At 44.1% G+C, this 21,514-nt stretch overlaps 1 protein-coding gene across 1 annotated transcript in view; it reads left to right on the plus strand.

The window, feature by feature from the left end:
• The window catches only part of PDE1C (phosphodiesterase 1C), a 592,555-nt gene that overhangs the window by 61,148 nt on the left and 509,893 nt on the right, over nucleotides 1-21,514 (plus strand). The gene's annotated exons all lie outside the window — the stretch shown is intronic.

Below are 21,514 nucleotides of genomic sequence, written 5' to 3' on the forward strand. Positions count from 1 at the left end.
ACAGACCAGTCAGAATGGCCATCATCAAAAAAATCTACAAACAATAAACGCTGGAGAGGGTGTGGAGAAAAGGGCATCCTCCTACACTGTTGGTGGGAATGTAAATTGCAGGCTCTAGAGTGCAGGCTCAGTAGTTGTGGTGCACGGGCTTAGTGTCTCCTCAGCATGTTGGATCTTCCTGGACCAGAAATCAAACCCATGTCCCCTACATTGGCTGGCAGATTCTTAACCACTGTGCCATCAGGAAGTCCCTGGAATCTTTTTTTTTTTTTTTCCCTAATGGAACTCCTAGTCAAATTCCATAGAACTGCAAACTTGGAAATACTTACATAGACACATTGGAACCAACCAATCTGGGAAGATTTGATTGGGTTCTCACTAGGAGCAAAGTGCTTGGAGGATCTGGAAAACAAAGCTAGTTGCTAGGGTGAGTGGGGTCCTTGAAAGTGGCTGGGAATGCATTTAGGGTCAAATAATCATTAATCAAACATTTATTCAACATTTCCTTTCTTGTGGCATGCTACGTGCTAAGAGTTGGCAAACTTTTTATGTAAAGGACCAGAGAGTAAGCATTTTAGGTTTTGTGGGCCATATAGTAGTGTGAAAGCAGCTATAGACAATAAATTAATGAAGGAGCATGGCTGTGTTACAATGAAACTTTATGGATACTGCAATTTGAATTTCACGTAATTTACACGTATCATAAACTATTATTTATCTTTTGTTTTTTTTCCCCAACCATTTAAAGATGTAAGAACCATCTTTGGCTTACATACCCTTTAAAAGCCGGTGGTGGGCCAGATTTAGCCCCCTGGTTTGCCAGCATCATATGCTGTATGCCTGCAGGATCTCCCAGACTAGTGGGAGACATCTACATGGATAATTACAGGAAGTAGGTAGAACACTTGAACTTGCTGTGGAAAGGGTTATAGTGGAAGTCAGCATGGGATCCTCTGAGAGCCCAGAGGAGGCATTGCAAGGGCCTTGCATGGGTTAGGAGGGGAGCTAACAGTGAAGGCACTCTGGATTTTCTGCTTGGTCTTCAAGACCTGGTTGGATGTTGCTTGAAGGGTGTGCCTGCCTGAACTCAGGTGTTTCCTCTTCTGACTGGGCATCAGTGTTCACCTTGAGTCTCTCTTCTGGAGCTACTATTTTCCTCTTGGCTCCTTGACTTGTTTCTGTAGTTTATATTCCCATTTGCCCCCAGTTTACTTTAGGAGCCTTAACTTTTGAGTAGCATCCTGGCTGCTGCAGTCTTCTAGAGACTGAGTTCCTGCCCTCCTGAGCGCCCTCAGTCTCTGTCCCTCTGGGGTGGTATTTCCCCACCCACCTAGGTCTAGCTCGCTCAGTTTCTGACACTCACTACAGGAACTTCACACAGCGGTGTGCTGGTGCCAGTGCAAATCGGCTCACGAGATCCAAACGTACACATCTCATCCCAAATGAGTTCAGTGATGTCTGGTTGGTAGCTTGAAAACTGCTATGGTGGGAATATTTACCCCATAGTGATTGGCGAAGAAAACTTGCAAATACAAACCATCCCCACCCCCACCCCCACCCCTTCCCCTTGGCTGTGGCCATTTCTGCCCTGGAGAACTGGTTTACCGGTACAGCACTCTTTATAAGCCCAGGCAAAATTATTTTTTTAGGATATTACACAACCCTACTCAGCCCTGGGAGAAATTTGGATCTAGGTGTAGTGTCAATTACTAAACTGTTAAAAGTGCCTGGAATATCACCGCCCTCTTGTACCTTTCTGACACATTCCTACTAGACTCTCCCTGTTTGTGTTGGTCCCTCTTCCTTGGTGTGTTCAGTCATATCACACTTTTGTGTCATCTTCTGATTCTATATGTGTCTTTCATTCAACTATGAGCTCCTGGAATGTGGGCCTGGAGAGGCAGCTGTAGTGATTAACTGCCAGGACTGTAGAGCCAGGCTGTCTGGGTGCAAATTCTGGTTCCATCGCTTCTGATCCTAGTAACCCTGAGCAAGTTGTTAAGTAACTCATTTTACTTTATTTGTATAATTGGTCATATTTGCAAGGACTAAATAATTTCATATACACAAAAGCACCTAGCACAATATCTAGTCTTAGTAAGCATTCAGTGAATTCAGCTATTATTAGTGATCATTTTGTTTTCAATTCCCATCTATTGTCTGGCACATGTTGTATGGTATATGCTTAATGCATTTAATATGTATATTAAACGCTAATTATATGAGCTGAAGTACAAATAGAGGTAGAGAAGGGAGGGATAATTGTGGGCTGGAGTAAGGGGATTTGAACAACTGATGGGGTTTGAAATAGGGTTTGAAGGGTTGGTCGAATGTGGATAGCTGGGGAAAGTTAATGGTTAATTCATTTGGCACTCCAAAAGTTAGGCCATTTGGTAAATATAGAAACTGAATGTGAAAAATAATTAGCATTAAGCTGATTTCATCTCGTTAGGAGCAGACCTGCTATCAAAATTTCATTTCTCTCCTTCCCAGTGTCTGCTGAGGTGCTACTAAGTGTTTTGCTTTAGGAATATAATAGATTTTAATTATTGAACGATGCACTTGAAGAGAAAGCAGGAAGACAGGAATGCTCTGTAATTCTGGGGCATCAATTTTATGCATTCTGGAGAAATTAACATAATATGCTGACATTTCCACAGCATCCAAAAGCAATTTTACAATGACTGAGAGACTATGACCCCTTGATCCTTCCCATTCTCACATGCATTGTCACTTTGCCTTTTGTGAATTATTTTTCCTTTTGGAACTCACCTGTGCTGTCTTTTGGCAAATCGGAGCCAAGCTAATAATGCATGGCTTTGCCCGTGATTGTACTAAAAGAAAGGCTGCTTCCCCAAAGAAGGGAGGGGTATTAATTTGCCTTTTTTAGGACCTTCACAGTGATGGAGGTTGACATAATTCTCTTTGAGGTTTTTATTCTTTTGTCACTGAGTAATTGTTCTTCAGCTTATAGGAGTAGATCAGAGCAAGGAGATGAGGACGGCTGTAGACAGAGCATCAGGACTGTTGTGAAATTTATCCTTAGTCTTCCCTGCCCCGCCCCGCCCCAGAATTCATAGCCTCTGGGGCAAGACAGATCTGGTTTGAATGAGGACTCCGTCACTTTGCAGTGAGTGATCGAGGGCCTGTGATGCACCTTTTATTCTGAGCCTCACTTTTCTCTTCTGTAAACGGGGATTATGACAGCTACCTGGCTGGTGGTGTGGGTTTCAGTGAAATGGAGCTCTGTGGTGATAGCATGAGGCAGAGCCCCAGCGGCTTAGTAGGTACCTAATAATTCTTTCCTCACGTTTCAAAGTTTTTTTTTTCCCCCAGAAAGTGTTATATGAATGGTAGGATTTTCCTTAAACATATTTAAATTGACAAAGATATGTGAAAATTAACATTCAGATGAAACAGCTATTGGGTGAATGTGTACAGGACTCTGGATGTACATGTTTGTGTGTGTTTGCTCTTGGAGGGCAGGCACATGTAAGGGTGACGATATTTCTAGAACAATTCCTTGCATACTACCTTCAACTCCACCTTTTTCTTCCCTTCCATCCAAAAAGCAAATCCATTAACAAAGAGGAATAGAAAAAAGTAGCAGACTGGTCTGAAAATGCATCGGACCAGAAAATCCCATTCCGTTCTTTCAAAATCTTTGGTATTTGTGACAAACATGATATTTGAAATTCACAATACACAAGCAATTGTCATTCTCAAAATATATTATACATTGTGTAGTCTCAGTGAAACCCCAAATTTGTGAATTTTACAGGTCACTACAGACAAGGGTCTGTCAATAATCTGCCACTTAGCAGGTTGAAGATTAACTATGTGGAGAATTATCATTTTTAAAATGATAAAATTATTAAAATGATAAGATGATTATTGAGTTGACTTAAAATCACAAGTTGGCTGGTTGTGGGCAAGGAAGCTTTGCGCTGTGTCCAAGGCTGTGGCATTCTGGATGGTCTTTTACTGACCCTGTTCATATAGGATTTGGGGATAATAAAATGTATAATTGTGTTTAATTTATCTATGCTCAGGGGGCATAAAAACTATATAAAACAGAGAAAATACTTTGTCATCATAAAATATATGCAATTAAACACCATCTTAAGAAAAATTTCTGTAAGGAGTATTTTCACTTTGGAATGGACTTATCTTTCCAGCCTTCATACTCAGAGGGGTGGCTGCAGGAAGGAAGAAAGTGCACTAGACCTTCTGAAGACCCAAGTTCAAATCCCGACTTTGCCTCTTATGAGCTCTGTGACCTTGAGCATATTACTCAACCTCTCTGAGTTTATTTTTCCCCTTGAAAAATGGCAGTCATTATAACTACTCACAGAGCTGTGGCCAGTGACATTCTATAGTGAAGTTTGTCCTGTGTTTCCATTTCTGCCTCCTCTGGACCAGTGCTCTCAAGATGCAGGAGTATTTGCCTACTGCAGAATGATTTGTGGGGATCACTCCAAGGGTCTGGAGGAAGCTCCTCTCACTTTTCCAGCTGGTCCCTTTCCAGGGTTGCTCTGCTCATTGCCCAGGTGGCTGAGTCCTTTTGTGTGCTGGCTGGAAGATACCAGTCAACAGCACCTAAGGGGGCAGATGCCCCTTGGAGCGTGAGAAGAGAAAAAGGGCCTGTAACAGAATCCCAGTGTTTAAGGTGCAGAGGAAGGTCAGAGGCCAGCCAGGAGGGAGCTGGCACGGGAGTGCAGGAAGACCCAACGTCAGAAGTGGAGGCAGAGGAACTGGTGAACTGCATCAGACAGCCCAGAGAGGTCACCGAGGACGTGCTCCTTTGCTATCTGCAGGTGCCTGACAGGCCACGTTTCTTTTCTTTGCTGAAAGAGGCAGGAGCCAGGAGGACAACCGTGGAAGAAGAGTGGCACAGCTCAGGGGAATCCAAGGAGAAACTTGAAGATGCAGGAGAGCAAGGTGAGCCCCGCTGTGCGCAACTGACTTGGTTCAAAACCCTCCAAACTCTCTCTTCTTTCCTCTGCTCTTGCAATAGCTTAAGGGACATAGAAGTGGCCAGTGCCAGTTTCAATGAAACGACGGAAAAATCAAGACTCAGAATGCTAATGCTTGTTTCAGCCGTGGAGAAACTGGGTTTGAATCCAGCTTTTCTGAACCTTGGTCCCGAGCCCTTCACGCTGAACTGGCTGTGTCTTTCGGGGGTTACCTAAGCATTTACCAAAGCAGCAATGCAGCACTTCCTGCAGGTATCTTGGCCACACAGAAGGCCACTATGCAGGACTCCACGCTGCCTCTCTCTGTGGGAAAATATCCAAGCAAATGTGGTCCATCTTCACATCCTCATGGCTAATCACTTCATAATTTCTAGGCTTTACGCCAGCTCCTGTGCTTACTGCCCTTTGCCCTGGTTGCTTCTACCAGATAAGTGGGGGAGGAGGGGGGGGTCCCTTCTACCCGGCGAGAAGAGACCAGGGGGCAGCCTGAAACTGTGCTAGGAGTCCCACCAGCACACGGGAGCCCAGCGGCGGTGCTGGCGGTAAGCGCAGCTGTGTGGACAGCGCCTTAGGGACCTGGGCAGGGGAGGGAGAGCCTGTGTTTTCCAAAGCGCAGTTCCTGGTGCTGGGGGCTGTGGCAGTTTGGAGGATGTTGGACAGAAGAACCCTGTGAGACTTTGGAGGGATTTTTATCACACTCAGAGGGACATTAGGTTTGGATTTTAAGTGTTCCCAAATTAACCCTAGGTGTGGGGTCATCCAGTCTGTTCCGCATTGACAGTCACATTGCCTCCTAGTGCCACTTCCCTCCTTGTTTATGTGAAAGTTAAGGCTTTTAAAGGAACTATCATCTAAGAGTTAAGGATTTTTCTTAAAAAAATTTTTTTATTGAAGTATAGTTGGTTTACAATGTTGTGTGAAGAGTTCAGCGTCTTAAAACAAGTTTATAAAGCGTTGGAAGCGTTAGAGATAACATGGGCTGTCAGAAGTTCTGGTGCTGGAACTGCACTAACCAGTTGTTAGGACAACCTGTTTCCCTCTCTGACCCTGTCGCTTTACCTATGACTTCCTACCCTTCACAGGTTAGTACTGTGCCAAAGTGCACTGAAATACACAGGGTGTGAAAACAAAGTCACGATGACAAGAGAGCAACAGCTGATGTTTGCTGAGTGGTTACTGTGTGCTAGCACTGCTCTAAGCACCTTCCACGTGTTAAGTCATTTTGTCCTCACAACAGTCATAGAAGGAAACTGAGGCCAAGCCCAAGGGCATAGAGCCAGTAAGAGCAGCACCAGGACTTGACCTTGGCAGGTCAGCTTCGGAACTTGTGCTGTCCTTCGTGATGTTTTACTACATTAACATGAGTGTGGGTAGGATGAAAATGAGTATCGTTAGGGTGAAAATGACACCAATGTTGTTAAAGACAAAGAAGCAAAAGAAAAAAAAACCCCAAACCTTATCATTTTTGCTCACATCTTTGTATCATTCTTATCTCAAAAAAAGAGACTACTGTTGATGTTATCTCCTCCAGGAAATTGTGGGCTGGGCTAACAGCCCCACTGGGCTCCCCCCACTCCCGGCCTTCCCTCTGTCTATGCACCGTGTGCACTGGCATTTGTTCACTTGGGGGTCAGCCCACCTAGACGAGGAGCTGCCTGAAGGCAGGGACGATGAGCCAGAGCCTGGCAGGTAGACTGTGCAGCTTGGATGCTGGGCCTCTGGGTACTCTTGACATTTTCTCCCCTTCCTCTCCCCCTCCCACCCCTTCAGGGCAACTAGATCTCCCTCCCATGGTTCCCAGGGGAGTCCCTGTTAAGTGGTTTCCAGGGTCCATCTGGGTATCAGGGAGGCAGGTCTGCAGTCCTCTAAGGGGCTGCTGACTTAGGTGAGTCATCTTCATGACGCCTGGGGTTTTCTCACTTCCCTCTGTGCAGCAGGAAGCCGAAGGTGGTCAGTGCGGCGGGGGCCTGGCCAGTATTGTGGATGGGAACCAGGACCGCATAAAATACTTGGGGGATGGGCTGGGGGAGAGGCTTGGGAGGTGGCTAAGGGCTCCTCTCCCAGGGACAGAAACCTCAAGGACACCTCAAGGGCACAGTTCTGTATTCCAGGGGGGAGATGGGAAAGGAATAGGGCCCACTCTGTGGGCTCTAACTAGCACCCGTCTCCTCTCTGCTTATTTATTTCTTTGGACTTTATGAAAGGGAGAGGTTGAAAAAGTAAGAGTGGGTGGAAGGGCCCACAGATGGGAGGGCCTGGAACTTTCCACCCTCTGAGAAGATGAAGACAGGCAGCCTAGCATGGTGGGTAGAGGCCTGGGGAGGAGTCAGATTGGTCCCCATTTCGATGTCAAGTCTGCCTTGCTGCAGCTGGCCTCAGTTTCTTAATGTGAGCAATGGGAATTGTTGTGAGGGCTAAGATGCTTTCTGTAGGTGAAAGGGTCTGTCACAGGGGTTGAACCACAGTGGGGACCTCCACAGACAGGAGCTGAAAATGAGGATCTGCTGACTCTTCTCTTCTTTCAATTTAATCACTGAATTAACACCTCCTTTTTTCCCTTTTCCACTTCTTATTATTTCCAACACGTGGTCTTGATTTCCAGCATACTTCAACAGTTCAATTTTCTTGGTGATTTGCTTCAGCTGTCACATTTTGAGTCAATCCCATAATGGTTTGCTGAGTGAAGGCTGTGTGTCAATAATAATGCTCTGTGGTTTGGAGGGTATCTTCAAAATCCCAGGGAGGATCATTAAGTCAAGAGGCAACTCATGTGAAAAGAGGAGACCAAATCTCTGCCATTCTCTCCAATGCCCTTTGTTGGCCTGAGAGGCATTTTGTTAAACATTCAGTTGCCAAATGTATGTGCGAGAATTTATCACAATGAAAAAAATACCTTTTGGTAACTTAAATACCTGACAAAAGCATCTCAGCATTAAATCGTTACTACTCCCACCTCCTGCCAACTATAACTGCTTCCTTTATCATGATAATACAGACTGTCTGACTCTCTGGTAGAGATTTTGGGCAGGAGCGTAATCAACATCTGGAAAAATCTGCTTGTGATTCTGAGATTTCAGTCATCTCGTCAATGTAGAGACTTTGTGCTTGCCTCACCCGTGAAGGTTTTTATAATTCAAGATCATAATTTAGGATTTCCACTACACAAGTCCGCAATCTATTTCTTCCGGTACCAGCTTGCCTTGTATGGTGAACATGCCTAAAATTTTTTTAAAGCACTGGTAAGTAAGGTGTCACTGATGATGTGGTAGCAGGAACTTTCCATTAAGTCCTAGTATGACGGAAGAATGAAATCTTTTCTGAGAAGAGGAGCCCAAGAGTTTTTAGTCAACGAATAAGAATTCTCCTTTACACAACTGGTGGTGAAGATGGACCATTTATCCTGATTCATGGAGGCTGGCACATCCTTGACTTAGAAGGCCGACATGTTAATTTCCACATTTCTTCTTAAAGCTACTTCAGAACCAGAATATTCATTCCACAAGTATTTATTAACTGCCTACTCAGTGCCAAGATTTTTCTAGGTGTTTGGAATACGTCAGTGAACGAAACAGACATAGCCCTCATGAAGCTTACAGTCTAGGGATGGGTCATTGATCTGGCTCAGGATAATTTACTTTAATTTATTTTTTAAATCATAAAAATTTTAAAACATGAAAAATACAGGAAATAATTTAGAGACCCATATTTGCATTGACAACTGACTTTTTATTATTTATTATTTTATTATTATTTTATTTTTTTGACTGTGCCACACAGCTTGCGGGGATCTTAGTTCCCTGGCCAGGGATTGAACCTGGGCCTCCGCAGTGAAAGTGCTGTGTTCTAACCACTGGACTGCCGGGGAATTCCCGACAACTGACTTTTTAAATGTTTTTCTTTTTTTCTAATTATCGGCAGGGTAAAAAATTTGGAGGACACATAAAAGAAGAAAGTAAATTCTACTAAGGTTCCTGGGTGGGAGGGGAAGCCTGAACTTGCTGCCTCTGGGTAACCAAATTACCTGTAACTCCAACACTAGAGTGTAATCACCATCACCATTTTGGTGTGTTTCCTCCCTGTCTTTCCGAAGTGCATTTTTTACATGGTTGTGACCATAGTGTATCCTACATAGTTTGCTCCTTCTTCTTAAATATAGTTTATCTTTACTCTCACTATGTTTTTCTGACACTTTCTCCAAAACTGCCAGCATCCTTATCATTATCAGCAGCAGCAGAGACCACATCCAGAACACAAAGTGTGTGTGTGGAGGGGGATGTGTGTGTAGCTCGCTGTGTATATCTGTGTGGGTGTGTGTTTGCTGGTGATAAGGGACATGTTTGCTGTCCTGTTTGAGGTGAATCACTAAGCTGGAATGAAGTCCTGGATGAAATTAGCTGCTAGTGAACAACAGATGGGGGAGAATCTCTCTATTACAAGTCACTCCAACAAATAGTTGGATGCACTCTGGTGTCAGAAATTCCGTTTTGAGCTGCCTGTCTGTTCTCTTTGGTTCCAGTGTTCTTGGTGCTCTTGATGATTCTGTTGCCAAGGCTGCCACGGAGAGCAGTTCACCTTCTCCAGGGATTTCAGAACGACAGTAAAAAAGATTTTCTAACTAAATCTAACACCATATTTCCATTCTTTGTTCTTAGAGGGCTTGAAATGAGATGCATGCGTAAAATACTTAGCACAGAGCCTGGCACGTGGTGGCTGTTAGTCCTAAGGCCACTATGTTAGACCCCTAAGAAACCATGCTCCTTTCCCCCACGTCCCAGGGCAGGCGCGTGCTGAGTGTACCTTTAACAGTTATCCATCTGGGACCTGTTGCTGCGCAAGTTGTAACCTTGGCTGCTCTGTATTTATTCTAATCCCTATTCCCCAGAGCCTCGTCAGGCCTCTTTGATGTGGCAAATTTTGCTGGCCTACAGAAGATTATTCATCGAATTTCTTTCTGTTTTGTCCCTTGCCTCATACTGACATTTTTGTATTCCTATATATTTATGTTTTCTAGTTACAGAAAGGAGAAAAATCATATGTTGTAAGATGATATAATGTTCAACTACTAAATGAATTATTCTTTTGGCTTGCTTTCTAAAGCCAGAACTATAATGTACTATTAAAATTGTTTATACTCTTAAACCTTCTGTAAGTGATAATACCAACATCAGGCCATGAAAAAGAGGTTTTCTTTCTGGGGCAAAGGTTTAATTTATATCATGGTGGTGGGCTTAGGTGCTGTCTTCGACTTCGGACCGAAAGGTTACAACTCTGATTTGGGGGCAGATTTTTCCCTCAGCCCTTGGCAGGCAGGTGTAAACTATGTCTGCACCTGGTGACCTGGAAATTTGGTCAAAACAGTGACGAGCAGGGGTCCCCAAGCCCTGGGATCTAATGCCTGATGATCTGAGGTGGAGCTGATGTAATAATAATATAAATAAAGTGCACAATAAATGTAATGTGCTTGAATCATCCTGAAACCATCCCCTGCCCCAGTCCTTGGAAAAACTCTTCCACAAAAAACGGTGCCTGGTGCCAAAAAGGTTGGGGACCGCTAGAGAGGGTAGGGTTTCAAACGGATCCACGTGTTTACCAAACCCTCTTTTCTTTTCTACTTTCATTTCCCAGAGCCCCTCTTGCAGTTTGATGGGGCCATATGACTAATTTCTGGCTAATGGAATGTAGGAAGAAGGGATATGTGTTTCTTCCAGGCTGTTGGGGGAGGTCATCGAGGAGACGTGACCGCTGGTTGACCTGTGAGCTGGACCCAGGCAATCGGAGGCTCCCCACCCCCTCCCCTGTCCTTGGCTGCTTGCCTTCCCTGTTTTCAGAAGCTTCTCTAAGGATAGTACAGCCCTAAGATAGAAATGTGGTGTTGTGACTATCCGGATGGCATATGTGACGGAGCCCAGTTGAGTCCTCTGTATAAACTTTTAAGATTTGGCCACGTGTGGAAACTTACTCATCTTGCCACCGCCCAAGACAGGCCTGGTAAGAAAATTCCCTTGTTTATTAAACCTGCCACCCACCAATCTGGAGTGGTCTGCCTCTTTCTTCAGTCTCTTCCTGCCCTCTGCATATAGAGCTTTGTAATGAGCAAGAAATAAACCTTTAAGTGGTGTCAGGCCACGGAGACTTTGGATATTTGTTACAGAAACTAGCTACACAAACTAATACAGGATTTGGCACGTAAATATTAGTTCAGTAAACATTAGTGTTTTTTTTCCGTTGGTCCCTAGGAAGCACAGAATGTCAGAATCCTCTCAAGGAAGTCTGAACTGAGAAGAGTTGATAGGGTATGTCTGAGAGAAGCCCTTGAGAGAAAGTCGGGAGTCAAGCAGGAAAGCCAAATACATCGCCCATGGCATATGGTGGGGTTTGCTAGGAAGACACGGCCTCGGGTCGGGAGCCAGATAGGAACATCGTGATGGAAACAGTTTGGAAACAGACCAGGAGTGTTTGGGATGAATGTTGCAAACTGGCAGTGGTTCTGATCCTTGACTTCTCCCTAGCATCATCTGGTGAGCTTTAAAAAAGTACCAGTGCTTAGCTCCCCATCCCCGTTCAAGACCCGTGAATCAGAATTTATTTTGGTGAGCCCTGCTGTCTGTAGGACGGACTCGTTCCACAGGTGATTTCAGCATGCTGTGGTTGTTGAGAACCGCTGCTGTGAACCGTACCGAAGCATCTATGCCTCATCTTTACGGAGCAGTGGATACTAGTGTGAGGCATGCTTGGATGGCCCAAAGGTACTGAGGAATGTTACGGCATCCAAAATAAAGGTCAGAGATAGTTGCAGGCAGAAGCTATGGCTTAAACATGCCATTCCCCAAGACATCTGTGAGTTTTTTTTTTTTTTCCCCTGCGGAGATATGGAAGGTCAGCCTGTGGGACGGCCATGGTACCTTTGAGTTCCATTCCCTGTGCTTTGGGTGCTCTGATCCGGGGACTATCCCAGAGTTCTGGAGCCCAGAGTCGCCCTTCCATAGTTGCCATGAGCCATGGTCATGCTCTCTTGGGGAACGATGGAGCTTCATGTTTATGAGGCTGGCTTGTTTAGGGCTGAAACAGCAGGGAGTTAGTAGCCACCATGGATAACAGGGCATAACGGTAGTGATTGCTAGTGAAGTATTATGCCTTTGAGGGAGTGGGCAAGTTGAACGGAAGTCAGCTTTAAACTCAGCTTAAATACCTGCTATCATTTCGGGAAACCTTATTAATAAATTCAGTGCCATCTTATTAAAATAGCCCCAAATGGGAATTCCCTGGCTATCTAGTGGTTAGGACTCTGTACTTTCACTGCTAAGGGCATGGGTTCAATCCCTGGTCAGGGAATTAAGATCCCACAGGCTGTGCAGTGCGGCCAAAAAAAAAAAAAGCCCAACGTATTCATCTAAAGAGGAAGGTTGAAAGGCTGTGCTGCAGGCAGAGGAATCACCAGCTCTAATCAGATTTTCCTTCTTTGGGAAACACTTTGTACTTTTGGAGGTCCACTCGATACTGCGCCCACTGGGCACTATTTGTTTGTTCGTTCATTCATTCATTTAATAACTTCTAATGGTGATTTACAGGTCAGGCATTGTGCAAGGTGCCAAACAAGTGAATAGATATGGTCCCTACTTTCAAAGGTCTTTTTGAAGGTGCTTTCACTTGTAACTTGTGCATTTATAAGGCCCTGCAAGGGAGGCCTGATTATGTCCATTTTACAGGAGAAGAAACTGAGACTCAGAGCAATTAAACCTCTTGTCTGAGCTCACATATCTGGCAGCCTCTGTATTGTCACCCAAGGCTTCTGACTTAGGTTCAGGGGTCTCCCCAGGGAGAAGAGACAATGGCTGCAGGAAGGTGGAGGGGAGAAAGGTGCTGGCCAAGGCTAATGTTCCCTTCTAGATCTACCAGGGAGGGGCTTCTGAAACGAAGCATGAATGTGAGTTCAAGACTATCCTAATCATTTCACCACAGGGAAAAGTCTATGAATGTAAAGGCAGATGAGGGAACAGAGGCGGCCAAGAGGGGTCTTCAGGAGTCCTCAAGTGCCCTGAGATTGCTTGGGGCAATGCCTTTATGAGCCAAGAGGGATCTCACCACAGACTGTCATTGTGCTGAGGGCTTCTTGAGCTTACGCCACCTTTTGCAAATTGTTCTTGGCATTCAGACCTTCCTTGAGGTGTAGATTGTGATCCCTGCAGGTTCTCTGATTCCTGGGTCCTCTCAAGGTGCTTGATGGCCACTAGTAACCATTTCGCATCTTCTCTAGATTCTTTCTTATTACCTTTGTACTAGTCAGAGAAACAGAACCAATAGGCTGCATCTATCTATCTGTCTGCCTGTCTATCCGTCTGTCCATCTATTCATCCATCTACCTATCTACCTACCTACCTATCTATCTATCTCTCCAGAGAGAGACTGATTTATTTTAACGGGTTGGCTCATGTGATTGTAGAGGCTTGGCAAGTCCAAAACTTACAGGGTAGGTTGACAGGCTGGAGACAAAGGGAAGAGTTGCAGGTGGAGTGCAAAGACTGTCTGTTGGCAGAATTCCTTCTTGCTAGGGGGAGGTCAGTCTTTTTTGTAGTAAGACCTTCAACTGATTGGATGAGGCTTACCTACATTATGAAGTTCCCTTCAACTTTCCTCAAAGTCCCCTGATTTAAATGTTAATCTCATCCCTCCCCACCCCCTCCCAACATTCACAAAACATCCAGAATGTTTGACCACAGAGCTGGGTACCATGGCCTGGCCAAATTGACATAAAATTAGGCATCACAGTCCTCTTGCCCCTCACATGCACTCTCCACCTGTCAAAGTGTGCATGAAAAATGAAACATCCCAATGCCCATTCTCCGGCTTGTTTTCTGCAACTGTAGTTAGAGTCTTCTTTATAAAAAGCAAATCTGATTAGAGCAATGTAGCAGATTCTGTCAAGGCCCCGTCTCTGTCCCACGCTCTCACCATTCTCAATTGCTGCCCTGACATTTCTTTGCCTGAGAGCCTCCTCTGGCCACCAGATCTTGCTCTGCTGCCGTTTCAGCAGGCCAGGGATACAGTTCATCCTCTGTTTCCATGGGTCCTGTATCTGTGGATTCAGCTAACAGCATATTGGAAATATTTGAAAAAAAATTCCAGAAAGTTCCTAAAAAGCAGAACTTGAATTTGCCATGCTCAGGCAACTATTTATATAGCATTTATATCGTATTAGGTGTTATAAGTAATCTAGAGATGATTTAAAGTTTCTGGGAGGTTGTGTGTAGGTTACATGCGAATACTACGCATTGGTACTTGAGCATCTGAGGATTTTGGCATCCGAGGGGGGTTCTGGAACCAATCCCCTGGAGACAGCAGGGGATGATTGTGCCGGGGAATTGGTGCCTTCTGGGAACAACCCTTAACCAGTGACTGGAGGAATGCCCTGGCCCTTCCTCCCCTCTGGCTCACAGCTGAGGCCGATGCCTCACACTGGCTTCTGATGTTCTGCAGAGGGTTAAGCTGAGGCTGCCCACAGACTGGCTTGTCTTTATTATTGCTTTCCCTTTGCTGTCAAATTTCCCCACTCCCTTCCTGACAGTCCCCATCTCCTATAAAAGCACTTCATGATTTCTACTTTCTAAAAGGAAAAGTCCAGATTGCCCATCACGAAAACCAAGGTCCCTCATGATCTGACTCACACTTACGTCTCCAAGTAACCCCTAAGCCCCTCTGGACCAATCCCAGTTCCCCGCAAGATTCTGTATGGCCTTATGAGCCAAGGTAAGCAAGTTTTTTTTTTTTTCTTCTTTCAAGTGTTTATTCTGTCAGTTTATTCTAAGAGTTTTTACTTTGTTCAGACAGTTTTTCTAGAGTGATGGGGAGTCACTGAAGTGTTTTAGGCAGGGAAAGTAGAGGACTAAATTTTTGTTTAAGAAAGTCGCCTTGGTTGCTGGGTGGACAAAGCCTTGGAGCAAGAATGTCAGCAGGGTGTGGGGTCAGGAGGCTGTGAGGACAGTTCATGTGAGACAATGTAGCCTGGACTAGGGGAGGCAGAGCATGGGGAGGAGTGGATGCATGCCAGACATTTAGGTGGTAATTCTGTCAGGACTTAGTGGCTGTTTAGATGAGGAGACAGAGGAAACAGTCACAACTCACAGGTTCTCATCTGATGGTAGAGTGCTTGGGAGGACCATTTACAAGATGGGATGATGGGAGGTTAAGAGTGAGGCTTTGATGATATTCTGGAGGTATTATGGTGAGGAACCCCAAAATGCCCGAGGACCGCAAGGACAGTATGGGAGCAACACGCAGCCCATGTCCACTCACCAAGCTCTGTGTTTGTCCTGGCCTGGGCTGTTTCCCCCAGGGGAAGGAGACCCTTTTCTAATCCTCACAGAGGTGCCAGGTGGCTCTTCCTCGCAGAGATCCTTGCCTTTGTGAGTTTGGCCCGAGGAGTGCCTTGGAATCCTAATCAGTCAGAGAAGAAATTCAAAAGAGGGCGATAAAGGTGGGCCTAGCCTGGGAAGAGGAGTAGAGTATTATCCCGCTCCTCCAATGCCCCAAGGGAACTCTGGAGGTGGATTAGTCCAGATTTGGATGAGTCGAGGTTAGGTGCCTATAAGATCTTCTGAAGAAAAAGGAGATACCCTGTTGCTTGGGGAAGTGATCTGAGCTGGAAATAGATACTTGAGAGTCATTAACAGAGCTATCAAAGTGAAGAGGATTGCTCAGCAGAGAGCAAAGGACCTGGCCAAGAAAGCTAGAGGGAAAACCAGGAGCAAGTTGTACCCTGGATGCCCAGGGAATGAAAGACATCCTAAATGACGCAGCCATGGGCCACAGCATTAAACACTGCCTAGAGGCTGAGAAGATGAAGGCCGCAACATGTCTACTAAGTGCAGTGATGCCTAGGTGACAGGAGTGTTGTGGAACAGGGAGGGGGATGGAGGCTGGTGGGTGGGAGAGTACCTCAGCATTTTCTGAGGGTGCTTTCTGAGCCAGGCCCTGTCCAAGCTCCAGACTCCAGCTCTCAGGAAGCCCGTGGGTGTCTGCAGCTCAGTTGAGTGACGGAGCCTTAGGACCTCTGGCTCCAGTGCTCTCTGGGTGATTGATACTCCGGGGCCTTGGGCTCCGGGTGACTGAGCTCTAAGCCTGTTCCTCTTGCCTCTGAGTATGGATTACCTCAAGCACTCTATGCAGGAAATAAGCACAAAAGGGACCTAGTGTCCTAGTGGTGATGATGATGTTACAAATAACATATATTGATGGGAATTCCCTGGCTGTCCAGTGGTTAGGACTCCACGCTTTCACTGCCAAGGGAGCTGGTTCAATCCCTGGTTGGGGAACTAAGATCCCGCAAGCTGCATGGTGTGGCCAAATTAAAAACAAACAAACAAACATACTTTGAAAGTTTACTATGGAGTCAGGTTCAGGGAAATTCTTTAATATAAATTATCCCAGTATTTAACTCACATATTCCCTATAGGATAGTTATTACATCTCCATTTTACAGAAGGAAAAATTGAGACTCAGAGAGGTTAAGCAACTTGTTCAAGCTCACATAGCTAGCAAACAAAGAAGCTTTTTGTTTTATTTACTAGTTTTAAATGTTGTTAACCTGTTTATTATGAGCTGGCTCAAAGCTCATCAGAGAGGAAGACAGAGGGTGAATGGAGAGAGGGAATGATTAAGAATGACTCTTCGACCCCAATCATGTCACCTCCTGGCCGTGTAGCATTGGGCATTACATCTGTGTTCACTCCTTAACTGATCAAATGTCTCAGTGAGGGCCTATTCTGTGCCAGACACTTCTGGGGCTGAGATGGAAGACCCATCCCTGCTACCAGCAGCTCACATTCTTGGGGGTGACCAGTGTGCAAACAAGCAATGTAAGTTCAGTGTAATGGTTCTAGGATGAGATGCAGAATAGGGTCCAAGGGAGGCTTAAAGTGGAGTGGCCACCTCCCTCCAGCAGAGGCAGGCAGGAAATGCTTTCTGGAGGACCTTGGACATCAGTGGAGACTTGAAGGATGAGGAGGAGCTCTCTAGGCAAACCAGGAGGGCTGTGGGGGAGGAATAGTCCAGGCTTGATATTCTGGATTATGAAAAAGAAATTCAAGCCCGTTGTTTTGGTCTCCCTCCCTCCACTGCAGAGTGTCTCCAGTTCTAAAAATCTCCTAACTGCAAAGGCTATCAGAAAATTCTCCCTAAATTCTTAGAGCAAAAAAGAATTAATTTACTCTAATTTGCTCCTGATGTTATGGGGGAAACATTGGTCTGGGAATTGCTCGGCTAATATTTTTGAGACACGGAAGGATTTTTTGAGACACTGAAGGCAGGTATAGAAAAATACTCATTTTCACAGATGCACTAATGATATGTAAACTTAGAAAAAAGTTTGAAAAATAGACGGAGGCCATCCCTATCACAAAGAAAAATTGCCTCATTGTGCAAATAGAGTTCTGTAATCTCCATCAGGGCCTTCAAAGCATCTTTCTGGGAACTTTCTCTGACCCTCAAGTGTGTAGGCACTTTGCTTTTTATTCTCTCTGAGGAGTTGCTTCCATAGATATAGATTTTCTGAGACTGCCCTCTTCTTCAGACCTCTGGTTCCAGAGACTGTTCTGGTACTTTCTCTTCTTGTAAAGTCCTCAAACACAGGGATTGTTTCTTGGTTAGCACAATGCCTAATGCATAGTTGGCACTAAATAATGTTAGTTTAATTCCACCCTTTCTCCATTTATTTTTTCCTTCTCTCCATCTCTCCTTGAAGGGAGAGCGTTTGATGGATTAGTTAGGACTCATGGTTGCAAGCAACAGAAACTCCCTTATACTGGGTCACTCACAAAAAGGGAATGTAGTATAAGGTACTAGGGCATCTCATAGAATTTGGGAGAAGCTTATTTTTAGATACCGGCTGGAACTGGGACTGGAATTTGCTGGAACTTTCTCTTCACCTCTCACAATTCCGACTCCCAGTAAAGATACTCATTATCCTATCTCGACTGTACCAATTACAGCCAGGAGAGCAGGCTTGCAATGAACAAACTTCATTGCCTGTAGCCATTTCTGTGATGATGTGAATGCAAGGGGGTCCTCTCCAAAATTTGGAGTGGTTGTCAGATAGCTGAGGATGTCCGTGAGGGGTATAAGCAATGCTCTTATTGGGGCAACTTGGGTTTACAATTCTTGGGCCATTGGCTGTTGGGAGAATTCCAAATGGTAGACAGCTTCCTATCTGAGAATGGTCGAAATGCATTAATGAAGTGCTGAGGAGCTGTCTTCTCTTTGATATGACAAATAAAAAGTTATTTTCTTAGAAAATGGACTGTTTTGATAGCATATGCTACATATAGTCTCATCTTTTTCTAGAGGTTTAAAAACCAATGAATCATAAGTATTTTCCATTGATAATCTTTCTCTTACGTAGAAACAGTTATCAGCCCCTTCACAGAGAGTATCATTAAAGGACATGATATTAGCACCTGAATCAGAGGAGTATCCTGCCAGATTTTAATTTTTCCTTTATAGTTGTTACAGTTTGAAGGACATTATTTGATCCATGAGCTATGAACTAATTTAGGTACTGAATTCAGTTCCTAGTCTACTTACTTTCTTGGGATGAAACCAGGGTCATGCATTATCTTGGGAGAAATTAACTTTGACCTAATTAATCTTGGTTAATAACTGGATCCAACCATTATTATGTATATTGTTTCCTTCTTTGTTTCATTCATCAGACATTTGTTGCTGTGCCTTCCTTGTCACAATCCATTTGAGTAATTAAAAACAGATCAATGACTTTATTTTAAAGTAAATATAATAAAACTGGAAGTAATCTAAGCCTGGACAGGTATAATATATTTGCTATAATCTAGAAGTCAGCAAATATTTTCTATAAACGGACAGATAGCAAATATTTTTGGCTTTGCAGGCCATACAGTCTTGGGCACAACTACTCAACTCTGCCTATTGGTTTAAAAGTAGCCATACACAATATGTAAATAAGTGAGCGCAGCTATGTTCCAATAAAACTTTGTGAACACTGAAATTTGAATTTCATGTAGTTTTAATGTTTCACATGTTATTCTTTTGAATTTTTTTTCAATCACTTAATCACTTCGTAGCTTGAAGACTCTACAAAAACAGGTGACAGGCTGGATCTGACCTGCAGGTCTGTTTGCTGATCCCTGCTCTAACAATAAGAGCATAGGATTCACCCATCTGCTTGGGTGTCTTGATTTAGTTTTCTTACTTCACAGGCATTTTTAAAGGAGCATTTCTGAAAGAACAAGCAAGAGCAATGATTCTTTTGATCTTAGTCTTGAACTCATTCTTTCTTGGCTTATGTAATGTCAGCATTCGACTTCACTTGGTTTGGTGCAAGAGACCCACACTGAAAAGGCTGCTTTAAGCCTTTGCACTTGAAGAAGTGCATTCAGTGGTTCTGTAGGTGTGCAATCTCTAAAACCAGGGAAAGAGAGAACGATTCTGGGGAGAAGCAATTTAAAAACAGTTCTAATTGTTCAGGCAAGTTATTTTTACCAGTCTTTAGGGGACCGATAAATGATCACATTGTTATTATTTTTATAGATTATATTTCAAAAAGTTTTCTGCTAAGAGTGATTAAATACCAAGTTTTAATTTCACTCACTCGGAAAATTTTCCATCACATTAGGACTTTTTTTTCTTGATAAGTTACCATAGAAGACTATAACTCAGGGCTTTCAGGACCCTCATTCCAGAACTTACGGTGACACAAAAGGCATATGAGTCTGCTAAAGGTTTGGGAAGGTGGGAGAAATATGGGGAAATGAGAACTATAAGAAACTTTTGGGGGTTACTATATTAAAAATACATTATATATATTATATATGAGCACTTTACATATAAAATTTTCTTTACTTATAAAATTAATGATAACAGAAATATATTATTGTTACAAAGAAGAATTTTCTGCAGTGTCTACATAGTGAAACTTGGGAGTCACCTGGTGATTGCAATAACTGAATGCCCGCTCCATGCCTAAGTTTTACCCCTTTTCTCTCACTTAATCCTCATTGTAAGATCAAGAAAGCAAGACTCAGGGCGGTCTAGCATCTTGCTCAAGGTCATATAGCTGGTAAATGGTAGAGCCAGAGTTCAGACCCAGGTCTCTCTGTCCCTAGAGCCTTTTTCATGCTTTCATATCGTAACTAGTTTCAGTCTCAAGGGAGGACTCAGGGTTTGAAGAACGCCTTGACTCCCAAGTCGGATGTGCCATTCTGTATGACGTGAGGCCTGTGACACCCATTGCCTTTTGGATCAATTAATCTTGCCATTGACCTGAGCAAACTATCAATGTCGTTCTAGGTCTTACCAGAGAGCATTTATAATCGAAGTTCCAACTACATCTGACATTAAAAAAATACCCATTTCTCTAAAAGCATATGGTAAATTGAAGAAGATTCAATTCCTGAGATATTCATTAACCTGGTTTCAAGTGAGTTTGAAGGTTTTATGTGTCTCCTGAAATTGCATGTGGAATATTTCACATGTGTGTATGTGTGCCTTTTTTTGGAGAAGACTTCTAATTTTAGTTAGATTCTAAAGACATGTGGACCCACTGTTCTCTAAACTCAGAAACAACTAGGGATATACCTGATTGACTGTTAATATTGACAAGTGTTTGGTAATTGTGTCAAATTCCATCACAACAAATGAGGTTAAATTAACTGTAGTCCCTTAGTAACCTGAGCATAGCACTGTCATTTCACGTGTTACACTGGGTGGACTCCACCAAGGGACTCTGTTCTGGTCTCATTACATGAGCTCCCCAGCCTCTGACACAGAACACTACAACTGTAAACCCTTAGCAATTGCTAGCTGGTTGGAGGGAATGATTTCCCTGTACAAACCTTGCCTAACTCAGTCATTTCAGGTACTTGGAAGGACCAATGATTTGGTGTCATAAAGTGAAACTCCTCTGTCCAAACACTGCACTTTTTAGCTGTAGGACCTTAGTCAAGCCCCTGTCAACCTCAGTTTTCCCTTCTGTAACAAAAGGGGTTAGCTGTAGGATTGGTTAAATCACTACCACCTCCACAAATTCCAGGAATCTCTACTTGGCAACACACTCTCCAGGAGTCTCTGGCAAAACCAAATTGGAAAGAACTCAGACCATAGGTTTGGAATGGACTAGAGCTTGCACATCTTAGAGCCTCTTTGTGAAAACGCTTAACCACAAATATGGGTTTCTTTGATAATTATCTTATGGCCAGGGACTGCCTAGAAGTAATCTTATCGGGGTTCCAGGCTAGTTAAGGGGACAGCTGCTAGGAGGAAGTGGGCGTGGCGATTTTCCCCAACTTCCTTGTTTGGAGCAAACTTTGGCAGCATCTGACCCGCTTAGATGTTTGCTTTTCCATCTGTTGATGTGCTTTTTGGGAGCTCTCTTGCTCGCCAGAGAAAACATCTAGAAGAAGCACGACGCCAAATCTTAGCCATTCCCTTGAGTCCCCAAACCCCACCAGCCTCTAGAGAGGGGAAGGCGAAGCTCAGAGAGAAAACAGACGTGCCTGGAGCGCGCTGCTTCA

Source organism: Hippopotamus amphibius, chromosome 4 (genome assembly GCF_030028045.1).
Source record: "Hippopotamus amphibius kiboko isolate mHipAmp2 chromosome 4, mHipAmp2.hap2, whole genome shotgun sequence".
Lineage (NCBI taxonomy): Eukaryota > Metazoa > Chordata > Mammalia > Artiodactyla > Hippopotamidae > Hippopotamus > Hippopotamus amphibius.